The 11,193-nt window shown below is 57.0% G+C and overlaps 1 protein-coding gene across 1 annotated transcript in view; it reads left to right on the forward strand.

Annotated features, from left to right (window-relative positions):
- HPCAL1 (hippocalcin like 1) overlaps positions 1-11,193 on the forward strand; it is a 108,368-nt gene that overhangs the window by 48,157 nt on the left and 49,018 nt on the right. The window lies entirely within an intron of this gene.

Genomic DNA, 11,193 nt, shown 5'->3' on the forward strand with positions numbered 1-11,193 from the left:
CCCCTCCCCTCCCCTCCCCTCCCCTCCCCTCCCCCTCCTTTGTTCCTTCTTTCTCTCTCTCTCTCTCTCTCCCTTTGAACTTTCTTGATTGCAGTTTCATCCCTTGTCCATCAGCATCCCTTCAGTGGAGATGTCTGGGATCCTGGCATGTGCCACAAATTTGCTGAGTGCTGGGGATATGTGGGAGCGAGGTGGCCAGACATGGGCCCCGCTCTCACGGAGCTCACCGTCCAGCCTGTTGGCTGGGGGACCCTATTTCTAGAATACTAACTGAGGATGGGTGAGGCTCCCCTGGAAAACCCTGTGTGTAGGGCCACCCCAGGACACTGTCACGTCTCTCTGAAATTTGAATCAGTTACCCTACTTGGCTTCAAATTATCAGAAGACAGAATCTCCAACCCAAGTCCTTGACCAGTTCCAGCTCTCTGGATGTTTGTCCTGCCTCCTCGTTGGCGCTGTGAAACCATCGTGTTTGGGAACTGGAGATGAACTGACTCCCTAGGCTGTGTACACGGTGCTTACCATTGTGATGAGAGCTCTTTCCATTTTGCAACGATTACTCCAGTACATCGGAAGGTTAGGAACTCTCTTACGGTGAGACTGTTTTTTCATAATAACATTGATAACATTTCTGTAGCTCTTGAAATCTTGCTGACTGCCTTCATACACTTTAGCTAACTTGAGTCTCATGATAGTCCTATGAACTGGGGTTACCGTCTCTCCCATAACAAGGAAATGGAGGCTCAGAGAGGGTAAGGAATGTGCTCAAGGTCACACAGCTGTGAGTGGCAGAGAAGGGCCCTAGGGCTGGTTCGACTTGACTCTGCCCCGTTGAATTTGAGTTACTCAGTCGATGAGTCTTTATTGAGCACTTGCTGTATGCTAGCATTATGAGAGCAGGTGCATACGTGGGGTAGGCAGGAGCACGCGGTGCTTGGGTGGCAGTGGGGACAGAGGGTGGCAGCTGGCAGTTGGGACCCAGGCAGGTGGGGGGAGCCCTTGGCAGGTGTGTGGCGGGCAACTCAGGCTGTCAAGTGAAGAAGCGAGGATGGCATCCTTGGGAGGCCGAGCTTCGAATGGCTCTGGTCCTGCTTCCCAGAGAGGTCAGGCCGGAGTTCTCGGGGGTTAACGGCTGCGGAGGGACGTTCTGGGGAGTGTGAGGGACCAAGCATCCAGCAGTGGAGAGAACAGGGAAGGACCGCTTCTGCTTGTTCCTCTGTTTCCTTATTTAGATGAGGCTTTGTTCCTTCAGGAAAGAGAGGTGGGCCGCGGGGATGGAGCGTGGCCGAGACCTTCACGGTGACCTGCTGTAACATTCTGCCGGTTGGCAGCCAGGCGAGGGACATAGCAGCCCTGGGTGCTTATCTGCAGATAGGGATCCCATTTCTGGGGCTGTGGGAGAGGAGGGAGCCAGGCCCGGAGGCCGTGCACATTGCACGCTGCGTACAGAGGGACCCTGAAGGGGGAAGCTGCAGCCGATCGTGGTCCTGTGCCAGAAAGAAGTGCCCAACAACGGGACTGGTTTCAGCGGTGGCTTTCGCACTGCCACGGCCTGCATGAGAAAAGATACAGTCAGATTATTCCCGAACAGAGAATCTCAGGCTCAGAGGGGGAAAGCGGTTTTCCCAGCGTCACACAGCCCCAGTCTCATTCTGTCCCATGCCGTGTCTAATTTTATTTATTTATTTTTCTGAAATAGACTGGAAGAAGAGAAGATTTTTTTTAATTTTTTATAAAGGCAGTGCAGAGCAGAGCCGCAGAGAGATGGATTTCTCCTAAAGCTGTTCTTCTGAGGTCACTGTGACACCATGGCAGGGAATATTTCTGACTCTGGAGAATTCTGCCACGTGAAGCAAGCCATGCGCCCTTGCAGTGTGGGGGGCTGGAGGCTTGTGCCCTAGCGGCCCCGTTCCTGCTCCCTCGAAACTTGGGTGGTGCTAGAGAGACACCTGGGACTTTTTTGGCAGTTTTTGGGAGCTGTAGAAGGGACCTTTTAGGATGTCCCGGCACACAGGCAGGTGTCTGACCTCTCCTTGTGGTATTCCAGTTCAATGATGGGTGCAGGGGCGTCCTTATGTTTCTGAGAGGTGTCGCCCACCTTCCATCGGAACCCCCAGGCAGCTCGTGGGCTGTGATGCGGACTCCTGGGTCCTCCCAGGCCGTACTGATCAGCATCTCCAGGGCAGGACCAGGCAGCTGCATGTTAAACAGGCTCTGAGGTCAGCCCTGGTGTGAGCCCCCTGGCCCGGAACCCGGACATGGTTCAGATCTGGAGCCAGCCTCCACGGGCTGCCTGACCTCCAGTGAGCTGCTTCCCTTCCTTGAGCCTTGGGTTTCTGGTCTGAAAGTTGGATATACCACACCTACCGTATTAGGTCATAGGCTTCCCTAGGGGCCTGTGGCGATTTTCCTGAGTGGTGAGGGGGGCCCAGCGCGCCGAGCACAGGGATGCGGGACCTGCTCTGCCCTCCGGGTGTGGCTGCGGATGCAGGGGCGGAGGGGCTGGGACCTGACCTGGGGTTGCCAAGGAGACAGAAGCTGGGAGGATGTGTGTGCAAGGGGGGGGGGGCGGGGGACTCCGGGGAGACAGATCTGATAAGTCCCATGGGAGGCACCCTCAGGGCCGGCCACTGATTATCAGAAGGAAATGTTCCTTTTCCTGTTGGCTGGTTTTCGAGGAACTTCTCTTCCCTCCCCTGACTTCTTGCCGAGGAGTCTCCTGCCCGGTCAGTTCTCCCTCCCCTGTCGCTGCCGTCCCCCCAGCAGGTGCAGCCCCCCCCCCTTAAGGAGACAGTCCCTCACGACTTCCCAGTGCTTGTCCTTTTGTAGCTGGGGCCTGGGCACACGACTGCTGGCCATATCCTGAGCCGTGTGCTCTCATGTGAGGTCACCCAGGTGTCATCGGGCATGTGCGACCTGGCCCCTCTGACCACCAGCCTGAGTGCAGGGAGTCCCAGGGAGCTGGATGCAAGGGATTTGTGGCCCCTTTCTCTGCACGTGCTCGCACCCCCCACCCCCAACGCACACACGTAGGCCCAGCCCCCAGAGGCAGTCATGGGCAGGGCTGTCCCCATCCTCTGGAACTTGGTCACCCACATGGTTTACAGGTGAGGAAATGGATGTTTTGGAACTAGAACTCAGGTTCCCTAACTCTGCTCTTGCTCCTCTCAGACGATATTCTGGGACAGTGGGATCCTGGTTATCTCAGCGGGCGACCCCACCTTCTATGCACCTGCTCCAGGCCCGAGTGTGAGCGTCGGGTGGGGGGGGTTGGTGTTTGTGAGCGACTGAGCCCCGACTCTGGGGATGTGCTTGGAAATAAATGTGCCCTCCGGCACCAAGGTGCATGGGTGGGGTGTCTGCTATGTGGACAGACAGCCCATAGTCCACATGGGAGATGGGGTGGTGCTGATGCTGGCCTGGGGAGGGACAGGCAGGTCTTCCTCACCGATGGCTATTTCTGGGAGTTGCAGCTGGGAGACCATTGCTTCTCTTCCCACCTGTTCTGGATGGTTCTTCATCCCTTTGACATCGCAGTGTGCCCCACCCGGCCCCATAGTCTTCACCTCCCTCCCCTGCTGCAGAGAGTAAGTCGTAACAGCAGCTAACAGGCGCCAGGCTTTGCAGGTCATACCCACCCTCACTCAGGCTCCCACTCATCTGAGTGCCTCTTGTCCTCACCTCACAAACAGGCTCGCAGAAGGTGGAGTATGAGAATACTGAGCTGTCTGTCTGGACCAGCCCCAGGTCTTCTGGTTTCTGCAAAAGCAGTCCTCCTGTAGAAGGACCTCCCCTGCTCTGGATGTGCGTCCCCACCCTGTGTCCCACAGGCCCTTCCCCTGAGCTCAAGCCAGACTGGAATGTGGACCGGGGAGGGACTCTCTGTGTACCAGAGGAGCTCTCTGCTCGGCTCCCATAAATACCACAATCTCCCAGTTCGCTTTAAGAGCTGGTTTTTCGAGAGCACATCTGTCCAGGACCAGGAGAAGCACCCGTGCCAAGCTCGTGGCGTTGGCCCGTCCTGGTGTGCTCCTTCCCAGCCCACCCGCAGCCCCATTCTGTCACCTCAGGGCTCAGGTGTCGCCTCTGGAAGCCTCCGATGCCCTCCCCACCTGCCACGGGCTCCCCACATGGGCCTCTGTCCTGATTTCCACTCCCTGATGCATCTCAGCCTCCAGCAGCGGCACAGGGAGCCCTCAGCATGCCAAGAAAGTATTGCGGTGTGGCTGTCAGACGGAGGATGTTGGAGGCCATGGGGCCCCAAGTGTATCTCATACAGTGCCCTTGTTTTGGGGGCTGCATCAGCCTGGGACTTTCCGGGGGGACAGCCAGATGCAGGGCAGACACCGGCTCCCTCCGTGTGTGAGGATGGGGTGTTCGGCCAGGCAAGGGGTGCCTGGAGCCACACAGAGTGGTTCTGGTCCCACCTCTGCTGAGAGGCCGCCGTGTCGCCATGGGGAGTCCAAGGGAGATGAGTCTGTCTAGCGATTTCCAGTTGTTTCTCTGTTTATTGTCATCTGCTGGGGACTTAAGGAGACCTTCCTCCCTGCACGTGAGGCAGTTATTATATGAGATATTTAATCCAGGGAGGGTGGGCAGAGACTGGTGTTGTTCTCAGGGGGCACTTTTTGTCATAATTTAAACTAAAATTTTAATATCTCTCTTATGGAAAACTCATAAACTTTAGAAAGAAACCAGTAAAGCAAAATAATAATCACCATAATCCCACATGTCAGTTCTGATGTCAGTTTTTGGCTTGCTAGCATAAATGCATCAAAGTGCCGGAAAAGCCCCTGTCCCATACCGCAGCCCCCTGACTAAAGCTCCCAGAGAAAACTGTGGGGCTGTTGTCACAAGGAACCCTGTGCTGGGTGGGGGATGTGGACACAACCGCGCTGGAGTAGGGGCAGCCCTGTGCCACTCGCACTGGAGGCCGTGCTGTGTGGGATCCTCATGCCTCATCTGATCCTTGCCCTCTCTACCGGCGGCCCGTGTGTACATGCACTGTGTGCGCACACGTGTTTATGTGGGCATCTGTGTGCACAGGTGTGCGTGTGTGCGTGCAGACATGCATTTCTCTGTGTGTTTGCCAGTGGGCATGCATGTGTGTGTTTATGTGCATACTTGTGTGTGCTCATGTGTGTCAACATGCATGTCAGTGTGTACGTATGTGCCCATGTACACGAGGGCATGCATATATGTGTGTGTATGCTAGTGTGCTCATGCGTGTCAACATGCATGTCAGTGTGTACGTATGTGCTCATGTACGTGAGGGCATGCATATATGTGTGCATGCTAGTGTGCTCATGCATGTCAACATGCATGTCAGTGTGTGTATGTATGTGCCCATATACATGGGGTCATGCATGTGTGTGTATGCTAGTGTGTTCATGCATGTCAACATGCATGTCAGTGTGTGTCCATATGTGCCCATGTACGTGAGGGCATATGCATATGTGTGCATGCTTGTGTGTGCATGAGTGCTCATGCTTGTCTGCATGCCACACGTGCATGTCAGTGTGTGTATGTATGTGCCCATGTACACGGGGGCGTGCATGTGTGTGCATGTGTGCCTGCATGTCACACGTGTGTCTGTGTATGTATTTGCCCATGTGTGTGGGGACATGCATATATGTGTGCATGTGTGTGTGTCTGCATCTCAGACACGCATATCAGTGTGTGTTTGCCCATGTGTGTGGGGGCATGCATATGTGTGCGCATGCGTGTGTGTGTGCATCTGAAACATGCATGTCAGTGTGTGTATGTGTCCATGCACGTGGGGGCATGTATATGTGTGTGTGCATGCTCGTGGGGGCATGTGTGTGCATGTGCATGCGTGTCTGTGTGCACACATCTGTGTCAGTGTGTGTGTGTGGGTGGATGACAGACATGCATCCACATGGACTAGACTGGAGCCCCCTGAGGGCGGTTCTCCTCCTCTCAAGTGGCCAGTGGAGCTTCAGTGACACCTGTCGCCTGGCTCAGGAGCCTCCCGACTGCCCCAGGTGCAGCGAGCCCTTTTGTTCGAGCTCAGTGCCGTTCCTTGGCGTTTCTCCAGCAGCACACCTCCTGTGGCTTTGTCTTTTATTTTTACTCGCGGTCGTGGGTTCCTCCCCTTGGACTGCTCTTCTCGGGCCCTGCTGGCCGTGGCGTCCTCGGGTGTGGGCCTCTGCCACAACGCTGTGCACCAGGGCTCAAGGTCAGTGGGTGTGTTTAGGCTTGAACAATGATGTGTTTACTGAGCTGCCCTGCCACCTGCACCAGCAGCTCCAAATGACATTTCAGGAATTGAGTTACATTTCAGTACTTGCAGAATCCAGGAATAGATCATTTGATTGTATCTTTTGGAAGTCATTGCCACAACTGGCTTCATTTTCTGAGCCAACATCTATCCCGAGTGGGGAGACATGGCAGAGGAATGCCATCATGACCGGATTTTCCCAAAAGCCTGTCTCCCCACCTGGCGGCGGCCCAGGGTTTCCCCCCAGGCGGGGGGATGGCTGCACCGGAGGCTGCCACGCCTGTCCCAGTGGTTGAATCTGCCCAGCGCGAGGCCAGCCCGGTCCCGCTGACGATGCCACTTCAGGGTGGCCACAGCGAGGGAGCTCCCTCCTGCTCTGTGGGGCCAGGGGTAGGGAGCCATCTCTTTTGCCTGGGAAAGTCATGGAATGCCTGTGCCTGATTTCTGTGCCCCGTCTGGCCTCGTAGGGGTGTGTTTCCTCGGGGGCTCACTTTGGTCTTCTCTCGACATCCTGGGAAGTTCCCTCTGGGTTCTCCCAGCCTCACAGTCTTGGGAGGATCTATAGAAATCTCAGGATGCCCTTCCTGACCCTGCAGGGCATCTGCCTTCCTGCTGCCCAAGTGCTTAGTGGTTGCAGGGCCAGGAGGCGGGGGGCTGCGTGAGGGGAGCCACTTGCCCTGTGCTCCCATTTGGGTTCTCCGTGGAGCTGGGCCCGGGTCCGGGCCTGGCTTCGGGCCCGGGGTATGAATCCGGAGCTGCCTGCTGCTGGAGAGAGGTGGGTACAGTGGGCAGGAAGCGGGTTTCAACCCCAGTGTTGACTGCTTCCCGGGCTACTTCCAGAGAGAAGTGAGCTTTCCTAAGGAACTTCTGAGGAGAGAGTATCTTCCAGAAAGCCGACTGTCCGCCCTTGGCCAGCTCTTCCCAGCTTGCCTAGCGTGCTCCTTCTTTATACTCCGGCCCTTGCTGTTGGCTTGAGGAAGTCAGCCCGGCCCGTCTTGCTCTGGGGCGATTTATGCGTCGGGTCAAATTTTGAGAGATCTGGGCTGATGGCGGGGCCTCCGATTTCATCTCTCACTTAGGGTCCCCGCCTGGTGTTGGGCACGAGGCTGCATGAGTACAAGCAGGCTTCGCCCTAGTAAATGAGAATCAGGTCAGTACAGAAGTCAGATAGTTGATAAAAACGTGCTTTGGTGTGTGGTGGTTTTAACAGGTGGTTCTAGATGCGCACGCGCGTGGATAGTTCTAGATGCATGTACCTGTGGGCCTCCTGGTCGCTCTGTAGTTCAGCTCCATCTGACAGGCATCGGTAAGCACCAGCTGGTGCCGAAGCAAGTTCTAGAACTACAGACCCCGCCCCTGCTCCCCCTCCCCCGACCCCCGCAGGGCCTACGGCTGGTGGGGGGTGGAGATAGGGCCCCTGCTGTGGCAGGAACCCTCGGAGGAGTCCCTGAGGCCTTGTTGGAGGAGGGGGCTGCTAAGCAAGCCAATTTTGTCTGTTGGAAGCTGTTCCCTATTAATCAAATAATAATGAATATGCTGTGTTTGGATCCCCCAGGGGAAGCAGAAAGTGAGGTAAGAGGCAATGTGAACTCAAGCAGGCCAGATTTACTTAGACTTTGAGAAGTTCAGCTTATGGTTTTGAAAAAGGAAAAGGCTCTGGCCTCATTAGGCCACCCCCTGTGTGTCCTTGAAACCTTTTCCCTCCTTGAAATGTGCTTCTTAACATTCTGGAAAAAACAACGTTCTCCTTCTATATATGGTCCTTATCTGGATGTGCAGATGCATACCTGGTCCTCTTATCTTCAGCAAACGACTGGGTTGGGCCCCGGGGAGTGGTGGGGACGCAGGTATTGGATTTGGCATTGTGCCCAAGTAGAGCTCAACACTTGTGTGTGGGCCCTTGCTGGAGATCTCTAGGAGCCCTCTGCTGCTTGCATTCCTGATTTTCTCCTTGCCCTTAGAGGTGACGACTTTCCCAGTTCCCAGCAGTGCTGGGGCCCGGTGGGGTGTGCGGCTGAAGAAAGGGGGGCAGCATGTGTGTGCGCCCAACAGGTGCATGCATGGAATTGGATGGGGGTGGTCTTGGGGGTTAGGATTTTGGCCTGGCGGGTTTTTGGCCTGTTTAGTATATTTGTCCCCGGCCGTGGAAGCTCTAGGGCCTTGTGCAGAACTGGACTGTCTCTGTGAGGAATAGTTAGTTCGATGCTGACAGGAGGAAGCTCCAAGGAATGCGGGAGGTGCTGGCCTCAGGGTGGGCTGCTGTGTCTGACCCCAAGCGGGGTCCCCCATGGAGGACTGAGGGGTGACAGTGAGCGGGCCCTTGGACAGGCTGCCCTGTGGTACCTGGACACTGGGGTCAGGCTCCGGACATGAGGTGTCACTGACACTGGCCTCTTGCAGGCCATGGGAGCCTGCCCAGGGGTGTGATCCAGGGGCACCCACAAAGGCACCACCAGAGCCCCCTCAGCTGCTGGAAGATCCCGAGGGTGCGTTCCTCTGTCATGTGGCACCCTGCTCCTGGGGTTGTGACAGGCTTGCAGGTGGCAGCCACGTCGAAGGAGGATCGGGTTCCAATCCTGACCTCCCACAAGCCTCTGCCCTCCCTCCCTGTGGTCCTCAGTCTCCCCACCTGTAAGGTCAAGGACCCATCTGAGGCTGTTACCGAATTGGACATGTTATGGGGCTGACCGTTTGCCTGTGGGGGCCCGAGCTGGTGCCTCTAGGATCCAGGACCCGGTGGTGAGCCGACAAGAAAAGCAGGGGACGCAGGGGCTGCTGGGCAGGGAGGGGGTATGACCCGGGACCCTGGAGTGGCGCTGGTGGCCCTTGGGAACTGGTTAGGCAGGTTTAGGCAACGGCATGAGGCTTGGGCGGCCCTGCTGTTTGCGGTTTGGGGGGGTTTGTGGGTGGCGCCGGCTACTGGGCTGGAAGGGAGAACCAGGCTGAATAGCCATCAGCCCCTGGAGCCAGGCAGACAAGGCAGAGCTGACATCCACATCTGCCCTGTGGCTGACCTATTCGATGCTTCTCCTCTGGGAAGAGCTTTTCTTAGCAAACTGTTCACCTTGCTCGCTTTGTGACTCCACGTCCCCTGAATGCAGTTTCACCTGGGCTGAATGGCCCTGCCCGGAGAGGCAGTCCCGGGGCGCCGGCCCCACTCACTGTGCCCTCAGCCCCAGCCCCGGGCTCCCCAGCAGGGAGAGGGGACCGTGGAGGGACCGCGTCCTTCTTCCCATGGCCCGTGGACACTAACCTTCATTTCCGAGTGGCCTCCTCACCCCATGCTCCCCATTTTCCCCGTAGGGCTGCTCCATTCATCTAGAGATGCCCCCTGAGCGGCCAGGTGAGGTGCCCAGGAAGTCCCCTCTGCCGGGCCTGGGCCGTCTCACCCCCACGGGGGGGGCAGTGTGCCATGGAGGACGGGGCCCTGGCTTCCAGCCATGGTCCTTTGCTGCCCCTGTGGCACCGTGCCCGGGTTTGTTTGAGAAACTTCCACGCAGCTACTCCTTGGCGACACAGAGACCTCAGGGCACAGGCTAGCCGCACCCTCCTTGGGTCACAACTGGGTGTGCCGGCGCTTGGGACTTTTCTCTCTCCCTCAGAGGGCCGTTTCACCTTCTTTTTTCTTCTGCCCAACGAACTTCAGAGATGAAGGAATACCCCGTGGGGGTCTTTCTCTAACATTAAAGCACACCAGTGTGCTGCTGAAATGTGGCGGGTAGAGCGGACGGTCTCCGTCTAGTGTCGCCAGAGGTCCCGATTTCACATTTGCTTTATCTGTGTTTCTGATCATCCCCAGGGGGGGCTAAAGAGCAGAAACCCTGCGTTTCCTTGGCGTGAGCCACACCAGAGAGCCGAGTGCGCCGTGGGGTGTGCTGGCTGGGGAGAGGGGGAGAAATCGCGTGAGAGGCACTTCCTCGGGGCGCCGTTGGATTCCGCTTGAGTGTGTGGAGCGCTCACTCTATGGCCTCCATCAATTATTAAGCACCTGTTGTGTTCCAGACACTGTTCCATGGGGGGGGATACATGATGAGTAAGGCCTGATGCCTGGGAGCCTCCAGCTGGGTGGCGGGGAGACAGGTCCCTGGGGCAGCAGGGGCCCCCACAACTCCCTGGCCTGGAAGCCAAGGCTGGTCCTGGAGAAGGTGGCCAGCTTCAGGGTTTCCCCTGCTCCCCCGTCTCTGGAAGTCCCCTGGGGTCCCCTCTCCCTGCCCTCCATCCCTTCAGTGCCCTCCCCAGTGAGGAGAACAGTGCTCCAGGGCCCCCCCAGAAAGGGAGCGCTGCCTTGCTCTCCTCCAAGTTGACCTTACCTTCCAGTAAGAAGGGCTTGAACAGGTGTGACCCTGGGCGCCCCAGAGCACAGCCACGGGCCGGGCCTGTGAGAACAGCCGAAGGAGAACAGCCTGTGGGCCCGTGGGGCCATGGGCCCGGGGTGGGGGACACCTAGATTCCTTGACTGGAATGGAGGCAGGAGAGGAAACTGAGGCCCGGGGGCAGAGGGGCCTGTCCAGAAAGGGGCAGGACAGGGCCTCCGAGCAAGTTCTCTCTTCCCCACGCTGAGCGCTTCTCCATGAATAAGACATGCGGAGGGTGGAGGCCTGGAAGTATCATTGTTATCATCTGACTGATAATAGAAAAATTAAAATTTAAAGTGATCTAAAGTGACGAGTGACAGGAGCGTTTCTAGAAACCGGAGATTGGGTGCTGGAGCGGATCTCAGCGTAGATGATATCATCACAAAACCCCCTGCAGTTGGTGGGGTTTTAATGTTTCAGAGTTTTTTAAGCCAAGGAAATGAGTAAGGTCTCTTGGTGTCGGAGATGGTGGGAGTCCCTTAGTGTTGGCCACCCCGTGTAGCAGCTCAGGGCCTCCGCCACCGCAGTGTTGCTTCTTGGGTGAGCCTCTGCCACCCTGGGGCCCTAGGCCCTGGGAGCGGTCCTTCCTTCCTTCCC

Source organism: Callorhinus ursinus, unplaced genomic scaffold (genome assembly GCF_003265705.2).
Source record: "Callorhinus ursinus isolate GAN/ISIS: 27379988/994484 unplaced genomic scaffold, GSC_fseal_2.0 scaffold10, whole genome shotgun sequence".
Taxonomy (NCBI): Eukaryota; Metazoa; Chordata; class Mammalia; order Carnivora; family Otariidae; genus Callorhinus; species Callorhinus ursinus.